This window comes from Podarcis erhardii, assembly GCF_964252035.2.
Source record: "Podarcis erhardii genome assembly, chromosome: 18".
NCBI lineage: Eukaryota > Metazoa > Chordata > Lepidosauria > Squamata > Lacertidae > Podarcis > Podarcis erhardii.
In genome coordinates this window covers 1,899,741-1,907,091 of record NC_138516.1, presented here as the reverse complement: position 1 = coordinate 1,907,091, position 7,351 = coordinate 1,899,741, and positions in this window count along the sequence as shown.

The window sequence follows — 7,351 nt, the reverse complement described above, 5'->3', positions numbered from 1 at the left end:
CTGCTGGTACCTGCCAGCCTAATGGCTCTTAAGGTAGACTCAGCCTGAAGTTTGTGTTTGGGGAGGCTCATGTTCGATATATTCAGGTGGGAAATAGTTTGGGCTTTGGGGTCCGGATCTTTACTACCTGACCCCACCGAGTGGGCGGACTGGCTGTGTGGGGCAACCCACAGGTCAATCGCACGGCATCATGTACATGTGAGTTGTCTCCACCTGTCAAAATTCCTTATGGAGGGCTCCCAACAGCTGGCTGCACAAAGGGCGTTGTGTATTTGGCAGTTCCAACCCTGCATTTTGCCCAGCTGATGGGCACAGGGAACACACTGCTCCAAGCAAAAATCAACCCGTCCCTTGCGATCTGTGTTTGTTATCTAGCATGGGAGGGTGTGGTTTGGGAAAATGGCCTTGCAAGCAGAATTATTATTTAATAAATTCATATAACCGCCCTTTATCTGTAGATCTCGGGGCAGTTCCCACTCCTGATTTAGGAAGTTTAAGGAGCACCTTGAATTGGTCCAGGAAACAAAAAAAAGGCAGCCGATAACTGAGTGTGGTATGGTGCAAAAACCAGGTACAGTGGTGCCCTGCAAGACGAATGCCTCGCAAGACGGAAAACTCGCTAGACGAAAGAGTTTTCTGTTTTGGAGGTGCTTCGCAAAACGAATTTCCCTATGGGCTTGCTTCGCAAGACGAAAAAACCGCTAGACGAAGAGAATCGTGGAACGGATTCTTATCGTCTTGCGAGGCACCACTGTATCCACAAGAGTTCTTGCTGCCATGCCTGGTTTCTGAAGTGTCTACATGCCTGAACGCCAAGCACACTGCCTTTTAAAGTAGATTTGCCCAATGCTTGGCACGATGGTGGCCAGTTTAGCTGGAGGCATCCTGGAGGAACATTAGCTGCCTTGGGGTTTCCAGAGGATGTTGGACTCCTTGGGCCCCAGCGGGCATGCCCAAGGATTAGGAGCTGTTGGAGTTTATTGTCCCATAAAGTCACCATTAAAAAACCTCTAAATGAGGGTGAAAGTGGAGAGCACAAAATATGGTCTGAAGCTCAGCATCAAAAAAACTAAGATCATGGCCACTGGTCCCATCACCTCCTGGCAAACAGAAGGGGGAGAAATGGAGGCAGTGAGAGATTTTACTTTCTTGGGCTCCATGATCACTGCAGATGGTGACAGCAGTCACGAAATTAAAACTACCCATGTACTGTCTGAAACCCAAGGGATGCCAGTGAATTTGGGTGCATTGGTTGCCAGTGAATTCCCCCCCTCCCCGCTTTCCTGCCCCTCTAAGTGTAAACTGTAAGCAGAAATCCGGAAGTCGGTCCCATGTTGCAGCTTGGGAAGTCAGAGGTGGGTTGTAAGGTTAGGGAACATGGTGACTTCTTGTTGTTTAGTCGTGTCCGCCTCTTCGTGACCCCCTGGACAAGAGCACGCCAGGCACTCCTGTCTTCCACTGCCTCCTGCAATTTGGTCAAACTCATACTGGTAGCTTTGAGAACACTGTCCCACCATCTTGTCCTCTGTCGTCCCCTTCTCCTTGTGCCCTCCATCTTTCCCAACATCAGGGTCTTTTTCACGGAGAAAAAAAAAATTTAAAAGAACATACAGTTATACCTTGGATCTCAAACGCCTTGCATTCCGGTCCCCAAATACTGCAACTGCCCGGAATGAGTGTTCTGGTTTGCAAATGTTCTTTGGAAGCTAAACGTCTGATGCAGGGCCGGATTTAGGATTGATGAGGCCCGAAGCTACTGAAGGTAATGGGGCCCTTTATCTGTCCAGCTGTCCTTTGTCAAAAACAAACTGCCACTGTTTTTTGTGTTGAATATATGATACAGTACAGTGGTATCTCACGATGTGAACAGGATCCGTTCCGGAGCCCCATTCGCTTCCAGAAGCGAACGTAACTAGCGACGGCACATCTGCGCACGCACGCATGCGTCGCTTTTTGCCTTTCTGCACATGCGCGTGACATCATTTTGTGTGTCGGCGCATGCGGAAGCATCGAAACCTGGAAGTAACACACTTATTTATTTTTTTAAATGATATTTTATTACATTTTAACAGTAAAGAAGTTATAACACATAAAAGAAAAAACACAAGAAAGATACAAAAAACCCTAAAACCCCAAAACCCAAAAATACAAAAATGCAAACATTTAACATAGAACAAAAAGAAACAACAAAAAACGAAAATCCCTCTTTTTTAATATCTCGTCTTTGATTAACTTGTTTTCATGACTTCCTCACGCCTCCCTTTTTTGTATTCCATTTAAAGATTGGTTCAGCAAATTCATATCCTGTTAGTTTATCCTTAATTATTTTTCCTCACATATTATAGCTTCAATTTTTCATCTAATATCAGTCCATTCTTACATATTCTTATGCCTTATTACTAGAACCCCTTCATTTCATTTCAATGCCATTAACATTCAAAAACTTTACAGTGTTTCTGTAAATAAATTTTTAATTTCTTCCAATCTTCTTCCACCAACTCTTCTCCCTGGTCTCGGATTCTGTCAGTCATTTCCGCCATTTCCATGTAGTCCATTACTTGCATCTGCCATTCTTCCAAGGTGGGTAGGTCTTGTGTCTTCCAATGCTTTGCGATGAGTATTCTTGCTGCTGCTGTAGCGTACATAAAGAAAGTTCTATCCTTCTTTAACACCAATTGGCCGACTGGAAGTAACACACTCTACTCCAACCCCCTGCAATGCAGGAATCTCAGCTCAAGAACCCATGGCAAGTGGCCGTTCAAGCACTGCTGGAAAATCTCCAAGGAAGGAGAGTCTACCGCCTTCTGAGGGATTTCCTCCCGCTGTCAAACAGCTCTTGCTGTCAGAAAGTTCTTCCTGGAGTCGGAATCTCCTTTCTGGTTGCTTGAAGTCATGGCTTCAAGTCCTGAGGGCCTCTGGAGCAGGAGAAGACAAGCTTCCTCCTTGGGACGCCCTTGAGATATTGACAGGGCTCTCATATCCATGTCCGGAGGGACAAGCCTGGTAGATGAAGGGAACGCAGTGGATGTAGCCTACCTTGATTTCAGCAAGGCATTTGACAAGGTGCCCCATGATATTCTTGTAAAGAAGCTGGTAAAATGCGGACTTGACTATGCTACCACTCAGTGGATTTGTAACTGGCTGACTGACCGAACCCAAAGGGTGCTCATCAATGGTTCCTCGTCATCCTGGAGAAGAGTGACTAGTGGGGTGCCACAGGGTTCTGTCTTGGGCCCGGTCTTCTTCAACATCTTTATCAACGACTTGGATGATGGACTCAAGGGCATCCTGATCAAATTTGCAGATGTCACCAAACTGGGAGGGGTGGCTAACACCCCAGAGGACAGGATCACACTTCAGAACGACCTTGACAGATTAGAGAACAAAACAAACAAGATGAATTTTAACAGGGAGAAATGTAAAGTATTGCACTTGGGCAAAAAAAAAGGAGAGGCACAAATACAAGATGGGTGACACCTGGCTTGAGAGCAGTACATGTGAAAAGGATCTAGGAGTCTTGGTTGACCACAAACTTGACATGAGCCAACAGTGTGACGCGGCAGCTAAAAAAGCCAATGCAATTCTGGGATGCATCAATAGGAGTATAGCATCTAGATCAAGGGAAGTAATAGTGCCACTGTATTCTGCTCTGGTCAGACCTCACCTGGAGTACTGTGTCCAGTTCTGGGCACCACAGTGAAGGAAGGTGAGGACAGGTGACCCCACCTAGGCCCGAAGTCACCCCCCCCCCACCAAAGCAGGCTCAAAGCTTCTCAGAGCTTTTCAAAATCATTTTTCTCAGCAGCTAAAAGGCATTAGCTAAGCATCAGAAACATTCCGCTTGCTGTAACTAAAAAGATTGCAACAAAGGTAGGGAACACAGTCCATTGTTTCTCAGGCCTTTCTGATGCCTTCTGGCCTTGCTAAAGAACCACATTGCAACTTCCTTTCTGTCTGGGAACCATGCCAGAATGAGAGATTGAAACATATCTGAACACTCTGAAACCCCTTTCCTGGGAAGAGTCCAATAGTCCCAAAACAGCTTTCTGTTCATGCTCAGAGGACTCCTGAGGGAGGAGAAAGGAGGAGGGAACTGGAAAGGGGTATATATGCTTGTGCACATGACTGTGAATTTCGTGCATGCTTTTTGTGACTTATCACACTTGCTCCTTCTACCAGTTCATGGATGGTAGAAATAAAAGCCTTTTCTCCGAAACTATTCCTTGAGTGTCTGTTGACTCCCACTTCCCTTTCCCAGGCGCAATATTTTTCCCAACCGAGGGCAAAGCCTCATAAGGCTACATCAGTTCAAGAAGGACACTGACAAACTGGAACGTGTCCAGAGGAGGGCAACCAAAATGGTCAAAGGCCTGGAAACGATGCCTTATGAGGAACGGCTAAGGGAGCTGGGCATGTTTAGCCTGGAGAAGAGGAGGTTAAGGGGTGATATGATAGCCATGTTCAAATATAGAAAAGGATGTCACATAGAGGAGGGAGAAAGGTTGTTTTCTGCTGCTCCAGAGAAGCGGACACGGAGCAATGGATCCAAACCACAAGAAAGAAGATTCCACCTAAACATTAGGAAGAACTTCCTGACAGTAAGAGCTGTTTGACAGTGGAATTTGCTGCCCAGGAGTGTGGTGGAGTCTCCTTCTTTGGAGGTCTTTAAGCAGAGGCTTGACAACCATATGTCAGGAGTGCTCTGATGGTGTTTCCTGCTTGGCAGGGGGTTGGACTCCATGGCCCTTGTGGTCTCTTCCAACTCTATGATTCTAGGGAGCAAAATATCTCTCTTTCCCCTTTCCCCACCCCATGCAGAATGGCAAGGGGTCTGTGCATCCAGCTGGGAAGAAGGTGTGGGAGTGTGGAGCCCAGCCAGGGCTGGTTGTGGGCAGGATCCTTGCACTGCTGGGGGTTGGACTAGATGCCCCTTGGCACCCCTTCCAACTCTGCCATGCTATGATTCTCTCGAGCAGCTGAAGGAACGGGCGGGGGAGCAAGATGCAGAAGAAGGGGAGGCACAACCACACCCCCCACCAGCCCCCTCTGGCCTGACCCACGGTGGCCTCATCCCAGCACACTTTGACCCCCCTGGTTTTATTTTTCTTCATTCAGCTGCCGGACAACCCAGCAGCCTGGCCCCTGTTTGATGCCTGGGGATGCCTGTCAGATGACAGTGAGAGTTGGCAGAGAAAGATGGATTCTCAAGGTAGGAGGCCTAGAGGAGATGAGTGGCAATATTATTATTGTGAGGTGATGCTATTACAATTCCAAAGCAGGGAGGGAGGGGGAAGAGAGAGTGGAATTCTGGTGGAGACGGAAGATGGAAGGAGGCTTGGAAATGGAGTTTGAAGGGGGGGCAGGTGAGAGTCGGTTGAGAGCGGTGGGTTCTAGAAGGCGGCACGAGGGGGGGGCTGGAGCTGAGCTGGACACAGCCGTCATTTCTCCGAGAATGTGGCCGTTTAATGCAGCAAGAATGGGGTCTCAGCCATATTGGCTGCAAGATGATTCTCTTGATTCAGGTGAGCCATGGAGCCAGGGCTTGGCTTGTACAGAAATTGTACCTCAGGTTAAGAACTTTGCTTCAGGATGAGGACAGAAGTCATGCTCTGGTGGCGCGGCGGCAGCGGGAAGCCCCATTAGCAAAAGTGGTACCTCAGGTTAAGAACAGTTTCAGGTTAAGAACGGACCTCCAGAACGAATTAAGTTCTTAACCCGAGGCACCACTGTGCTGCTAAAGCCCAGATGCCTCACCCCCCCCCCTCTAAGCCTCACAGAACTGGGCTGTGCCTGATTATCGTCTCCCAAAGCAACTTGTTGTTGACCACGGATTGGTCAAACTCATATTCATAGCTTCGAGAACAGTGTCCAACCATCTCGTCCTCTGTCGTCCCCTTCTCCTTGTGCCCTCCATCTTTCCCAACATCAGGGTCTTTTCCAGGGAGTCTTCTCTTCTCATGAGGTGGCCAAAGTCTTGGAGCCTCAGCTTCAGGATCTGTCCTTCCAGTGAGTACTCAGGGCTGATTTCCTTCAGAATGGATCGGTTTGATCTTCTTGCAGTCCATGGGACTCTCAAGAGTCTCCTCCAGCACCAGAATTCAAAAGCATCCATTCTCCGGCGATCAGCCTTCTTTATGGTCCAGTTCTCACTTCCATATATCACTACAGGGGAAACCATAGCTTTAACTATACGGACCTTTGTCGGCAAGATGTCTCTGCTTTTTAAGATGCTGTCCAGATTTGTCATTGCTTTCCTCCCAAGAAACAGGCGTCTTTTAATTTCGTGACTGCTGTCACCATCTGCAGTGATCATGGAGCCCAAGAAAGTAAAATCTCTCACTGCCTCCATTTCTCCCCCTTCTTGCATTTCCTTTTCATTGGGATGGTTTTTGTTTTCGTTCTCGGTCCACATACTGCTTAAGCCTGCCTTGTAGAATTTTAAGCATAACCTTGCTAGCGTGTGAAATGAGTGCAATTGTGCGGTAGTTGGAGCATTCTTTGGCACTGCCCTTCTTTGGGATTGAGATGTAGACTGATCTTCTCCAATCCTCTGGCCACTGCTGAGTTTTCCAAACTTGCTGGCATATTGAGTGTAGCACCTTAACAGCATCATCGTTTAAAATTTTAAATAGTTCAGCTGGAATACCATCACTTCCACTGGCCTTCTTATTAGCAGTGCTTTCTAAGGCCCATTTGACTTCACTCTCCAGGATGTCTGGCTCAAGGTCAGCAACCACACTACCTGGGGTGTACGAGCCATCCATATCTTTCTGGTATAATTCCTCTGTGTGTTCTTGCCACCTCTTCTTGATGTCTTCTGCTTCTGTTTGGTCCTTACCACTTTTGTCCTTGGTAATCTTTGAACGAAATGTTCCTTTCATATCTCCAATTTTCTTGAACAGATCTGTTTTTTTTCCATTCTATTGTTTTCCTCTATTTCTTTGCATTGCTCGTTTGAGAAGGCCTTTTTGTCTCTCCTTGCTATTCTTTGGAAATCTGCATTCAATTTCCTGTATCTTTCACTATCTCCCTCGCATTTTGCTTGCCTTCTCTCCCCCGCTATTTGTAAGGCTTCGTTGGACAGCCACTTTGCTTTCTTGCATTTCCTTTTCATTGGGATGGTTTTAGTTGCTGCCTCCTGTATGTTGCGAGCCTCCATCCATAGTTCTTCAGGCACTCTGTCCACCAAATCTAAATCCTTAAACCTGTTCCTCATTTCCACTGTGTATTCATAAGGGATTTGATTTTGATTGTATCTAACCAGCCCAGTGATTTTTCCGACTTTCTTCAGTTAAAGCTTGAATTTTGCTATAAGAAGCTGATGATCTGAGACACGGTCAGCTCCAGGTCT